This window comes from Arvicanthis niloticus, chromosome 25, assembly GCF_011762505.2.
Source record: "Arvicanthis niloticus isolate mArvNil1 chromosome 25, mArvNil1.pat.X, whole genome shotgun sequence".
NCBI classification, from domain to species: Eukaryota; Metazoa; Chordata; class Mammalia; order Rodentia; family Muridae; genus Arvicanthis; species Arvicanthis niloticus.
In genome coordinates this window covers 28,004,559-28,019,239 of record NC_133433.1, presented here as the reverse complement: position 1 = coordinate 28,019,239, position 14,681 = coordinate 28,004,559, and the positions used below count along the sequence as shown (strand labels likewise).

Here is a 14,681-nt window from a genome sequence, read left to right as displayed (position 1 = left end):
TGCCTCATTCTACCAAGAGCCAGGGCTCGGGAGCCTGGCTTCCTCTTTCTCACCCATGGTGGTGGATCTTGGACCAGGTCCTGCCACAGAGTAATGTATGGCTGTCAATCGGGATATGACCATGGTCCTTCCTGAAAAATAATAGCTTTAACTTCAAAAATAATAGTCAAGTCAAAAGTCTCTTCTGGCAGCCAGTCAACATCAAATGACGGCCACTCTGAGGCACAAAAAGTCTTTCTTGATCTCAACTGATAAGTTATGTGTTCTGGTTTTAACTTCAGTCTAATAGTCTAAAATTAAACTTTAGTCACAGTCTGTCCCATCATCACAAATAACATAAAACCCAGACAAAACATATACATAGAAAGACTAACAAAAACCTGTCTTATTCGAGAGTGCCAGCCAGGAGGGATTTCATATCCTCCCCAGCACCTAGTGTCAGCCAGGAGGGATTCCACTTCCTCTCCAGCCCCAGTGGGAACTTCCCAGACATCTCTGGGGTCCCTGTCTTTCTGAGTCGTCTCTCAGGGCATAGCAGCCAGTGATTTCCCTAGCACATCTGCCAATCACTCCATTTGTCTCATCTCAAGACAGAAATGGCTGCAAACAGCTGCAAAGAACCAAAAGTACTTTCACAAAAGCAGCATAATGCAACAGTACAGACAAGAGAATGGGCCCAAAACACAGCAAAACACAGAAACAGAAATCTTTCACTGAGACAATATATGAGACAATATAGACAACAAATTGACCAAAAACACAGAAATCATTCCTCCAAGTGGGTTCTTAGAGCTTAGGGTGGTCGCAGTTTCCCTGTCAGGGAACCAAAAAATGTAAGGCCCCCACAAAGGGAGGACCTCACCCAAACCTCAAGAATTCGAAGCCACCCATTAACTCACAAGACACCGAACTTGATGTAATCAGCAAGAGGGATATTTCAATCAACATGTTGAGGTCAAGACTTGTAGCCCATGCAGGGGCAATGGGGTCTGACCCCAGGGCTGTGGAGACAGAATTTAAAGCCAAAAAACAACTCCAGGGGAGCACCACAACCCAGGGGGAGTGAAGGGGGGGGGATATTGGAAAGCACCTGTGGAAAGTATCAGCCCATTATCCAGTTTGTGACAGGGTCCAAGGAATAGTCATGGGTAACATTTTGTATAGGCTATTTTCTAAGAGCCTATTTGTAACCAATTGTTTATCTTGTGGTCAGCCAATTTCCTGAAACACAGAGCTCACGACCAAGCTGACCTGCACTGTTGGTTCTGTTCAGTCTGTTAAGGGTTTTTGAAAAATTTTAACCCTTTTAGTACGAACCATTAAAGGTTCATCCAGTCCTTAGCTGGTAGGGCTTTAATGTATTCTTCATTTGGGTGATTATGAAAGAAAGAGCTGTAACTTGCATAAAAGTGTGTATTCACAAACACACACTTACACATACTTTTCTTTCTCTTGGGTAGGACTGTAGGTCTGGTACTTATACCTTAATTTCTGGACAAGAAGGTCTTGTGCAAAGCATTGAAAGGGGACCGGCACTACAGATGCTTAAAACTATATTTTGCTCCAAATACACAGTGTGATGGTTAACTACAAGTAGCTAAAACACACAGAGAAGCAAGTCCAGCTGTGGGAAGCCTATAAATGCCAATGAAAAGCAACTGCTGAAGTTCAGGTGTGAGAGGAGATAAAATGGAGAAAGGACCATGCTGTAACTCGAACAACATTCCACCCACCTCAGTCACCATGACTGACTGCTTATCATCTGCCTTCACTGTTTCAGGTTCCTAGGCTTCTGTACAGTGTAAAAGGCTAGGAATTTATCTTTTATATACTCCTGAAACAAGATCAGGTAAAAGGAGCCCATATAATAAACCTACATGGAATAAAAATAGACTTGCAAGCCATATTTCAAATGAATAGCACACAGAGAAAGTAGAAGTAATTATCCCAGTAGTTTAGACTGCTTAGAGCAGTAGTTCTCAACCTTCCAAATGCTGCGATCCTTTAATACAATTCCTCATGTTGTAGTGACCCCCAGCCATAAAATTATTTTCATTGATACTTCTTAACTGGAATTTTGCTATTGTTATGAATCATAATGTAAATATCTGTTTTCCAGTGGTCTTAGATAAATCTCATAAAAGGGTTGTTTGACCCCAAAAAGTCAAAACTCACAGGTTAAGAAGCAATGGCTAAGACAATTAGACTATTCCAGAGGGAAGGAAACTGAGACACAACAAACTTCTAATGACACCCTTTCTCACCCTGGCATGGTTTAGTAAGTGTAAAACATGCCCCACAGTCAAGGACTGAGCAAGTCAAAAAATATATCCTGGCTAACTGTCTGCTGAGACCGAATCTCCCACTATTGAGAAGGGGCTAGGAACTGGAAATATTTCTAACATTTTGCAGTATATTTCTGAATCCAAAATTATGTTTCTGTTTTTCTTTTTTTTTTCTTTTGTTTTTTTCAAGACAGTGTTTCTCTGTGTAGCCCTGGCTGTCCTGGAATTCACTCTGTACACCAGGCTGGCCTGGAACTCAGAAATCTGCCTTTCAAGTGCTGGGATTGAAGGCATGTGCCACCACTGCCAGGGTATTTTTTTTCTTTTAAAAATTAGGATTGGAGTTAGTGAGCTGAATAAGCCTGTAAGGATGCCTGACTCCAAGCCCAAGTTCAATCCCCAGGACATGTTTCTCTCTCTCTTGGTAGGTCTAATGTTGAGTTTAAGTTTTGCACTGGGTGAATCCGATGCATAGGGTCCCAGGATTCATTCCCAGAATCAGGTATGAGATCACCTGAGGATTTTTCTGAATAGCCAAGTATCTATCCAGTGCTTCTCCTGCTTGTATCTTATATTTCAGCATGCTTAGGCCTCACTGTGTTCATTTACACAGTTGGACAACATTAGGGTGAACTAAGGTATCTTTGAGCTCATTTTCATCTACTCTTCAAGGAGGACAAAGCAGAGCCAGTTCTAGAAAGCTGATGCTCAGACAAGATAGCAGCTGGTAATTGCCTGCCTGAGGTGCTTTATTACCCAACTCCATGCATTCCATACAGTTATAAAGCAGCTCAGGAAAGCCCTGGGGCAGTCTCTTGGGAGAAAAATCAGAGCAGTTTCAGAATCAAGAATTTGTTCATGCTGGGTGATGGTGGTGAAAGCCTTTAATCCCAGCACTTGGGAGGCAGAGGCAGGTGGATTTCTGAGTTTGAGGCCAGCCTGGTCTACAGAGTGAGTTCCATGAAAGCCAGGATTACACAGAGAAACCCTGTCTCAAAAAAACAAAACAAAACAAAACAAAAAGAAAAGAATTTGGTCATTATCTTTCAGAGTGACCTTGGACATTTCTAGAATGACTGGCCTGACTCCTCTCCTTCCAATAAGACAACTCTTGCTGACCCCAAGGCCCAAAATGTCTGCCCACTACTCACCAGCCAGTCTGGTTCCTGTGGCCCCTTGAAGCCTCCCCAGAGCTGTGGGCTTATCAAAGTGGTCATGAAATTCTCTGAGCTACCTTTCTCCCAGCTCCCTAAATCTGTTTCTGTCAGGGGCAGCCTTGCTTATACACTGAAAGCCTAAAATCAGCAATAGGCCTAAGTAAGCTTGCTAACACAAAGTCTTGGGTCTTTGTGGAAAAACACTGAAACAGACAGCTATAAGATATTGTAAACAGGCAGCTTTGCTGGAAATTTACCAGCCTGGATAGTCATAGACTTTGTGGATAGGCAGCCTTGGTAGATAGTACCAACTTAGATAAGGGCAAGTGATTCATAAACAAGAGTCATAGTGACCTGTTTCCTGAACCTTCACCCAGCCAATACCCTGTTCTGGAAGATATCTGTACTCCCCCTGAACACCTACACTCCTGTGTTATCTCCTTCCCCATATCCTGCCTGTGTTTATAATCCCTGTGTGGAAAAGTAGAAATTACAGTTTGATCAGCCAATAGACAAGCCATCTTTCTTTGCTTTTGCATGTTCCAACATTCTCTCTTTCAGGTGATCTCCCTGGACCCAGTTCAATGCCCTGATGGACAAGGCATGTTTCCTTGGCAGAGAATATCTTTTTCCCTACTTATCTTCCCAGCCAGCAGTAGGCCCACAAAAGCAGGCCTAGAAGAGTTCTCTCAAATCTCTTTTCTAGAGTGTCAGCCCTGCACCTACAGTTTTTGGTATTGTTTTTTCCACTGGTCTTGGGGAACACCTGTAAAAGGGTCATTTGACCTGCAATGGGGTGATGACCCACCAGTTGAGGGCCACTAAATAGAATGATCATTGTTAATTACCTAATGGTCCTCAGACTTGCCTCAAACTCACTATGAAACTGAATATGGCCTGAAACTCCTATCCTCATACCCCAAATGCTGGGATCACAGGCATGTACACCATGCCCAGTTTATGCAGTGCTTAGTGTCAAAGCCAAGAACTGCATGCATGCCAGGCAAAAACTGTACCAACTGAGCCACACAACAAGCCCAACTTTTTACCTCCCCTCACTTATAAAATTGGGGCTGTGGGAATGTGCAGTAGATGGGGATGCCACTGATAGTGTCAGATTGTTGCTAAAGAACAAAATTTGTTAGGTAGTTTGCAATTTATGTACCAGAAACTTACCACCCTATATAATTATACCACTCATTCTCCCTTCCCCAGGTTAAGGTAACTGACAATAAAATGATGAAACCTTATTTATTGACCATTCACATGCAAAATATATTGGTGCTTATCATTGGACAGTGAGGCTCTGGGCTGCTGGCAAGAACATTGACATGGCTGAGCTGCTTAGTCCTAGTACAGAGGATATTCAAGAGTCAGCAAAGAGGATCCAGCATTGTCATATACAGTCCCCCAAAGTCATTACCTGTCCAGGCCAGCTGGACAATCAAGTGGGGACCTTAGACCCTGTGGAGAGTATTGAGATGCATGAGAAAATAAGGAGGCACAGCAAGTCAAGAAGTCTGATCAAGCTGGCAAAGATTTTATTGTTCACACAGGTTATATACTCTGAAAACAGGATATGGGGAGGGGTAGGAAAGGAAAGAGGGCTTTGCAGGTGGAGGAAGCTAGCTGCAGCTGTGGGGTCTAACTAAGTTATTCATACAAAGCCTTTCTGTTACCAGGGGTTCTAAAAACATCTATCTAGCAGGGTGTTGGCTAAATCTAGAGATCAGGAGGAAGGGTTACTAAGGTGAGTGTCTATTAGGCCTTGTTTGAAGTTCTCAGAACTGACAAGTGAAGTAAGAACTGACAAGTGAAGTAAGAAGAAGAAGAAGAAGTAGTGAAGTAAGAAGTAAGAAGAACTGACAAGTGAAGTAAGCAGAAAGAAGAATAGTAGATAGGAGAGCCAAGGGTGAGTGTTTACCAAAAGTAAGGCGATGCCATGGCTTCCCACAATTACCAGGTGAAGATCAGGGGCTGGTGGGCTTCTGTTAAAATTTGTTTTGTGTCAGCATTTCTGAACTCCCGGAAAACACTATAAAATGCTAAACATATATTATGAATGCAACAAACAAGTAATTGCCATGATCGGTATCATGAACCTAAATAACAGACTTTTTCCAAAGATAAATTAATCTAGAACAGCAGTGTAATAGCTGCACTTGTGCTGATAAATGAAGTGCATATACAGAGTCTAATCAAGGGTGAGTGTGCCTGGTCACACCCACTCATGCTATTGCACTTAGGACCTGAGGCTGATATCAGAATGTCTACCTCCATTGCTTCCCCACCTTGCTGAAACAGGACTTCTCACTAAACTGCTCTGTTTGCATACCTGGCCAGTGACTTCCCAGCACCTGCCTATATTTGTTCCCAGAGATGCAATTATAGGTACATGCAACCACAGTTAGGTTTCCATGGTGTATGTGGGGGCTGAACTCACCTTGAGGCTTGCACAGCTTGCCATCTACACCCCTATAAGATCATATTTTTAAGGCAAAATGAAGATGTTATGCTGTATTAGAACACAGCAGTCTTTGGTTATAAGCATCAATAACAAGGTAACATTGGTCCAAGGATGGACAGGCAGCTATGGTTAGATGTCCCTGCACAAGTATTTTCTGTGTAAGGCTGAAGAGGTTGTTACACAAGGCTATGACCCTCAGCAGAGTTGGCTTTTGGGTTTTTGTTGTTCTTATTGTTTTATTTTGTGATTTCTTGTTGGTTATTTTTTAAGAAGGGGTTTAGTTAGGCTTGTCATTAAGAAGGCAAATTGGCACCCATTGTGGGAAAGAAGGCACAAATCCTGACTGTGAGGCTGAGCCAGCAGTCAGGAGGCTGGCTGACCACATTTCATCTGCACACAAGACACTGGTGTTTTAAAATCAGCATACACATCTGAGAGTCTCTCCTTCAAGCCTTCTGGCTTTACTTACATTTTAGTCTAGGGTTTAACCCATGGGACTTCATTTTCATTTAACAAGTTAAAAAATATCAATAGTGAAAGACTCTGGAGAGAAAACAGGGACAAACATATAGATGGCAAGTTACTGGAACTTTGATCTAGTTGCAAATAAAAGACACAACAAATGTCTTTAGCATCTGCCCCTGCCCTCCTGTGCTGGAATTCTGGGGATGTGCTTCTGTCTACATTTCCTCTACAAAAACCCACATTTAATGTAGGAAAGCAGAACCCCTAGTTTACCCCAGGAAATGCATGTCACAAGCTTACGTGTGTTTCTATTTCACAGGAAAGGTTGAAGCCAGTACATTTGTCTGTCCCACTGGTGAAGTCAACAGCATTTACATACATACCAAGTCTGGCAGCATATTCATATGCCACACAATGTCAGGCATGTGATATCTCCAAAGATGGCTCCTCCATTACTTGAAAAGGAGACAGGGATCCCTAACAGTTGGGATGACATCACTTAGCCCCAGAGGCCATCACATTTTGTCTGTGCTGTGGAATACTTTGCAGCAGGTTTTGGGGATCAAATTCCTGTTGTCAGGCTTGGCAGCAAGCTTCTTAACTCATTGAACCATCTCACTCATCTGGGGAAAAAACTTAGCTATACAAAATTCATCAAATGTAGCCTCTTCTGTTTTTAAACATCAATACAAAAACTAGAGAGGTGGGCAGTATGCTTAATATGACTGTTTAAATAGAATTGAGAACTATATTTTTAGAGATAGAATCTCATGTATCCATGGATGGTCCCAAACTAAGTAGCCAAGGATGGGTTTAAGCTCCGCATTCTCTGATTTTGCTTACATTGTGCTTGAATTGTAGGCATGAGCCACAGGACCAAGTTCTACTGTGCTGAGGATCAAAACCAGGGCTTTAGTGTAGTGGTACCCATCTTTAATCCCAGCACTCAGGAGTCAGAGGCAGGCATATCTCTGTGAGATCAAAGCCAGCCTGGTCTACATAGTAAATTTCAGGACATCCTGAGCTACATAGTGAGACCCTGTCACAAACAAACAAAGAGCCCAACATAAAGGAACAAACAAAAACATGGCTCTGTATATTTTAGAAAAGAATATGAGCTATACCCCAGTTCCTCAACACCCCAATTTTTAAACTTAATATGTATTCTTATCCAGGACCCATGCCCAAATTCTTCCTTTTACAGAACACATACAGAATCAATGCATGTGAAGAGAACTCTACCCAGTTAAATCCTTTTTTTCAATATAAACCCATTAAAAAATGTCAAGACATCAGTTGCTATGAATGCATTTGGCCACTGTAAGCCAGCATCATACCAACTGCTTAACATGAAGTTTGGCACATTCTGAAATCACATGTTTTACATGTTAATTCAGGCTCAGGGATCTGATAAAGGGCAGCTGAGAAATAAATAATGTTGCTGAGGCTGAAGATGATGCACAGAAGCATGGCTGCTGCTATCTGAGGCAAAGAGAAGGGTCTGGAAGTAGCCAAGAGCCACTCCTTCCTCAGTGTCTTGTCCAGAAAAATGGCTTCCATCTGCAAGTGTGTGCCCAGGATGAGGCACATGTGAAACAGCTGATGACTGTGACCTGTGACAAACAGAAAAGGCCACCAAGATTACCAGTCAGAACCAGAGAAAGGGCTCAGTGGATGAAGACTCCATCTGCCAAGCTGATAATCTAAGCGTCACCCCAGAGACCCTCAGGAGAATATCCAGTCCCACTATTGTCCTCTGACCTGTGCATGTCATGGCTTGAGCATGCCCATATGTACACACATATGTATATAAATTAAGTGCTAAAGAGTCATCAGTCAAAAGGTATAAGGACACAGGCTGTGATTTTACATGCTAACATGGGAAGGCAAGGAGCCAGCCAAGAGATCCTGTGTGTTTTTCTTTGTTTGTTCTCACTGATTTTGGTATTTTGAGACCAGGTCTCAAGTTACCCAGGCTCAATTTCAATTCAGTGTATCTGAAGATAACTTTGAATTTCTGATCTCCTTGCCTATAACTCCTGAGTGCTGGGATTACATGTTAAAGAACTACACCAGTTTTACAATTTCATTTGTAAGAAGTGTTTAGAAAGGACCTGGGAGATGGCTCATAGCTGTGTAAAGATAAAGAGCTGAGTAAAAATCCTTAGCACTCATATGAAATGTCAGGCATGCTCATGTATGCCTCTAATTCCAGTGCTGTGGAGGGTGGAGTCAGGAGGATTGCTGGGGCTTGCTGTTTGCCAGTTGAACTCCAGGTTTGGTGAGATATTAAGGCAACAAGGCAGAGAGTGATAAAGCATGAGACCTGCCATCTTTCTCTAGCCTCAGAATGCAAATGTATGTGCATGTTCACACTCACTCACATGCAACCAACCACCCACACACATACATGTACACACACAGAGATGCACACATATACACACATGGACCACCCATACATGCACACACACCCTCCATCCACACACATAATTTTTATATTTAAAAATATTCAGAATAGGTGAAGCCATGGCAGCGGGTAGAAATTGGAATCCTCACTGCTTGTCAGACAACCAAATGGATTTACACTTTGGTACATTTATTGGAGGTATTATAACACCATTTTTACTTGTAACATTTTCTGGTTGTAGAGCTTAGACTAGCCTTGAACTCACTAACTAGCATGGTCCTCCTGTTCCTCAAGCCTTTAAAAGCCCTGGGACTGCATTTGTGCTTCTCCCTAGATGTTGAAATCAACACTGAATTGTGACTTCACAGTGGGGCTGGTGAGCTCAGTCCAACAAGAAATTCTAGAAGGAGAGACCCCGGTCATGGCTCTGATTAGCCAAACAATAAATAGTCAGACATACTTGTGGCAACTGATTTTAGTTATGAAGTTGGATTTAGAGTCAGCCTAGGCAGCCACACTACGTGTGTGTGTGTGTGTGTGTGTGTCTGTCTGTGTGTGTGTGTGTGTGTGTGTGTGTGTGTGTGTGTGATTGTGTGTGTGTTCAGAGATGTCCTGTCCAGCAGGGCATTTAACAGGTTCCAGGGACATTACCTAAGAAAGGATGGGAGGAAAAACTGGCAAACACAAAGAATGATGGCTTGTCAATAGGCTGAACAAACTGTAATTTTACTTTTTTCATACAGGAGTTATATACACAAAATGCCAGGATGTGGGGAAGGGGATGACACAGGAGAGTAGGTATTCAAGAGGAGTACAGATATTATCCAGAACAGAGTGTCAGTTGGGTGAAGGTTCAGGGAACAGGACACTATGACTCTGCCTATGATTCACTTGTCCTTATATATGTTGGTACTATTCACCAAGGCTACCCAAGGTCTATGACTATCCACAAGACCTATGACTACTTGTTCCTAACCAAGCTGTTAAATTTCCACCAAAGATGCCTGTTTACAATATCTTATAGCTATCTGTTTCATTGTTTTTCCACAGAGACCCGAGAGTTTGTGTTAGCAGGCTGACTTAGGCCTATGGCTGATTTTAGGCCTTCAGTGTATAAGGAAAGCTGACCCTGACACAGGGAGACTTAACTGAGAAAGAAAACCTGCCCTCTGAGTGACATCTTTCAAAGAAAAGAAAAAGAAACAGGGCCTGAGCACTGAGCAGATCCTGAGTGATGGTTCTGCCACCAATCTCACAGAACCTAGAGGAAGTGGGCCTCCCAGAAGCTCTAACTGGAGCAGTATCTTAGGTAAAAAGACAGCAAAACCTGCCCCCAAACAAGGAGTACCTGGGACCCACTAGGACCCAGAAATTCACTCATGGTCCAGAGCAATGGTTTCTTCTGGTCTGTGCCTGAGCACTGAGCAGATCCTGTGCAGCAGCTCTGCCCCCAATCTCATAGAACTCAGAGGAAGTGGGCCTTCCAGGAGCTAAGTCAGGCAGTCCCTTAGGTAAGGAGACAGAAACACCTGCCCCAAACAGGGAGTAACTGGGACCCACTAGGACCCAGAAACTCACTCCTGGCCAGGAGCACTGGTACCTTCCTGTCTGTGCCTGAGCACTGAGCAGATCTTGGGCCCCAGCTCTAACCCCAGTAGTAACACCCAACCCACACAGTTCTGATACAACCAAGATAACAGAAAACACAGGCTCCAGTCAGAGACAGGGCAGATAGCACTTAGGAGATCCAGATGGCGAAAGGCAAGCACAAGAATATAAGCATCAGCAACCCAGGTTACTTGGCATCATTAGAACCTAGTTCTTCCACACAAGTAAGTTCTGAATTTTTCATATCACTAGGGAAGAAAGATTCAGATTTAAAATCACTTTTAAAGATGATGATAGAGGACTTTAGAAGGACATAAATAATACTCTCAAAGAATGTGAGGAGAACACAGGTAAACAGGTAGAAGCTTTTAAAGAGGAAACATAAAAAAACCCTTAAAGAATTACAAGAGAATACAACCGAACAGGTGAAGGAATTGAACAAAACCAACCAGGACATAAAATGAAAGCAGAAACAATAAAGAAATCACAAAGGGTGAGTGCCCTGGAGATAGAAACCTAGGAAAGAAATCAGGAGTCATAGATGCAAGCATCACCAACAAAATACAAGAGAAGAAAAAATCTCAGGTGCAGAAGATACCATAGAAAACATTGAAAGAACTGTCAAAGAAAATGCAAAATGTCTATCTTGTACTTTAACAATTACAATATGGAAATATAGTTGTGTTCAACTTATATCTGGGAAAAACAAGTCTTTTAATTGGACAGAAAAGGGGAAGTGTTGGGGATAGCCCCGGCCTTGTATTTTGTTGATAGTTCCCCTTTCCTGGGAAGGGCTGCAGAGGAGGAGTGAATCATTATACAGGTGAATTTTAGTGAACCTTCTGCCCACCTTAATTTATAAAATAAAGTCTGGAGCCAATGACTGGGCAGAAGAAGGGGAGGTGGAGAAATAAAGGTTGGTGGGAAGAGAGCAGGGAGGGAGATAACAAGAGAAAAGACAACTGAGGAGAATGATAGGGAAGCGGGAGGTGAACGGACAAATGCAGAGTCTAAATAACCCACAAGTTATAAGGGTCTCATAGCTAGGGAATAGAGTAGCAAAGCGGTGAATTTGCCTGATCTAGGTGTGCAGCATACATTCATAATTATTGAGGTGTGTTTTTTTTTTTTTTGACTGGTCTTATTTGGGCTGGAGATTTACCAACAGTGCTATATTAATTAAAATAACAGAGGTTGGGTCCATGCCCTGAGTAACAGATGGCAGGAGAATGGTTTACCTAGGCCCAACCTAGGATTTTTTCTGGGGAGAAGCCTAGAGAGAAAACTATCTCCAGGTGGAAGAGGTAGCTCATCAAAGAGTAGAGGTCCTAGAACAAAGAGTCAGTGAGACAGCCAGTCATGACTATGAGTGCATACCTTCATCCTCAAGGACATCACAAAGTGGCTGGGAGCTCAACAGCCCTCCCTTGGGAACAGGGGACATTTACCCTGACTAGTGGGAAGGGTTGCTTAACAATTTGCCTGTGTTTGGGTGGATAGGTCTAGCATGCTATCCAATACGGCTGAAATTATATGTGGCCATGGCAGATGTGAACCTGGAATTTTGTAAATAGGAATTAGGCCAACAATGTTATATTTTATATAAAAACAAAACAAAACAAAATAAAATAAAAATAGGACCAAGTATATATTTGTAGAAGGGAGATATGGTGTGTATAGGGGGTGCCTCTGTGGGCCCATGATGAGGTATCCCTTCCCCCTCAGGTACCAGCCATACAACAGATACAGTATGGATTAGAGTTTATTTGGGGCATGGGGAGGGGAATTGAGGAGGGGGGAGAGAGAAGGGAGAAAGAGGAGAAGAGTAGAAGAAGGAGGAGGAGGGGTGAGGGGGAGTGGGAGTGAGAAGAGAGGCCAGCCAGGAACATGTAGAGAGAAGGTGGGTGGGGAGAGAGGGAGGAGGAGCAGAGAGTAAGAGGATAAGAGTGAGGAAGGGGCAAATAGCCCCTTTTATACTAAGTCAGGCATACCTGGCTATTGCCAGATAACTGTGGGGCAGACCATAGAAGGAATACTAACAACCCTTTCTCAACTTGACACACAAACACATCACTATTCAACCATAACCTTTCCTTCTTGATTATTCACAAGATGGAACATTAGTTTCATAGTGGACAGTCCAACTTCTAAAAGTCCCATGGTTATATAAAAATTCCAGCTATCTAAAAATCTAAGTTACTTTTAGAAATTCAGTTTTTTAAACTATGGGTTCCTGTAAAATAAATGAATATGCTTACTTTAAAGGGATGAGTTGCAGTCATATCAGAGGAAAACCCAAATTCAACAGTGTAAATAGCTCAGTGTCTGACACCTGGAGATCACTCATGATCTTCTGGCTTTGAAAAGGCTCATCTCTCCAACTCTGCATCCACAGCACACAAAGCTTGTCTCTTAGGCTCATGCTGGCTCCACTCCATACCTGCTGCTGGCCTTGGTGGTGTTACCCCACAGTCCTGCATCTCAAATACTAAATCTCCACTACAGCTGAGGGTGCATCTTCGCCAATGACCTCTTTTGGCATCTCTCAGTGCCGAGCCTCAGCTGCTTTCCAGACCAGGCACATTTAGGAGAGTCTTACACTTGCCAAGCTCAGCAGCTAGTCTGAGATGCAGCATTGATTACCTCTGGACCACAGCTTCTGTGTGCTGATCCTGAGGAAATCCTTCCTGAATTTCACCTCAGTTATTCTGATCCCTTAATCACAGATGTTTTTTCAACCCTGGCTAACCAGCACCCATTATCTCAGTAAAACAAAGAAAGGTTTTCCCTCTGTGGTGCTTGTTTCTTGTTAATTGCAGCTGATTCTTTAGCCTCCAAAAAGCCAAACCCCACAGATTCTTGACATAAACTAGCACAGGAACGACCCGTGAAAAGTCTTGGGAAATTTCCAAAATTCCCTCAAAACTTTAAAAGTCAGGTCTCCATAATCTGCATTTGTCTCCGTAATCAGTGAATGTTCTAGCCCATAGCTCTAAAGTCCTTCCACTGCCCTCTTCAAAACAGCATGGCCAAACCCTAACTAAGACAGTTACTTTCTGTTGCCAAAATAAAACATTGACCAAAAACAACCTAAGGAAGAAAGGTTTATTTCATGTTACAGCTTACAGTCTATTAAGAACGGGAAGCATGGGCAGGAACTCAAGGCAGGAACTGCAACAGAGACCATGGAGGAATGTTGCTTTTAACTGCTCTCTATAGATTGCTCAGCCTGCTTTCTTGTACTGCCCAAGACCACTTGCCTGTGATAAACCCCACAGTGGGCTGGGCCCTCTGACATCAGTAAAAGAAAATGCCCCCACAGACGTTCCTGCAGGAAATCTGATGAGATGATCCCTCAGTTAAGGTTTCCTTCTTTCACTTGGGTTCAGTTGACAGAAATGAACCAACACAACACTAGAACCCACTGGAGTTAACTATTTACTTTATGCTTTCCTTCTGAGATTATTTTCCCACTATCCTAATTTTCTCAAATCGTTTTTTTCTTTGTTTAAATTTTTATTTATTTTATTTTAAGACAGAATCTCAAATCTCAAATTTGTAGTTCTTCCTGGCCTTGAGCTCTCATTGTAGTCCTCCTGTCTCAACCCTCAAATGATGAAAATATAGGTGTGTGTTGGTTTAGTTTAGTTTGCTGTGTTAAACAGCAGGACCACAGAGCACCCTGTGAAAGAAAGAGTTTATTTTATCCTACAGTGCTTTATGAAGGGAATTCAGGACAGGTACTCAGGGCAGGAAACTGGAGGCATGACCTGAAGCAGAGACTATAGAAGGGCACTTACTCCTCATGGCTTGCCATCCATAGCTTGCTCAGCATATTTTCTTGTACAACACAGGACCACCTACCCAGAGGTGGTATCACCCAGTGAGTCAGACACATCAATTTTTAATCAAGAATGTGCTCTGTAGACTTACCTACAGGTGGTCTGATAAAGGCATTTTCTGTGTTAAGTTTGTGTCAAGTTAACAAAATCCAACCAACATGGGCAGGAGCCTCCACCAGGAATACAGTATGGCTGTAAATCCTTGCTCCATTATATGGGTCATATTTTATATGTTAACTGTATGTTTTCCCTTTGAATTTGGAAAAATGTCCATGTTTTGGCATGCCATTAGATATTGTACATAAAAAATTGTAGCAACTCCAAATGATGTTAACAGTGTTTGGAAAAGATGTTACAGTATTCTCTAGGATGAGAAGGACCACTTTAAGGCAGTCAGGGTTGAGCTGTGACAGGAGTTGTTATGCCTTGTGTGCCCCTGGTTTACCATTT

The 14,681-nt window shown here is 42.6% G+C and overlaps 1 long non-coding RNA gene across 1 annotated transcript in view; it reads left to right on the top strand.

The window, feature by feature from the left end:
- The window catches only part of LOC143438591 (uncharacterized), a 33,918-nt gene that overhangs the window by 9,167 nt on the left and 10,070 nt on the right, over nucleotides 1-14,681 (top strand). The gene's annotated exons all lie outside the window — the stretch shown is intronic.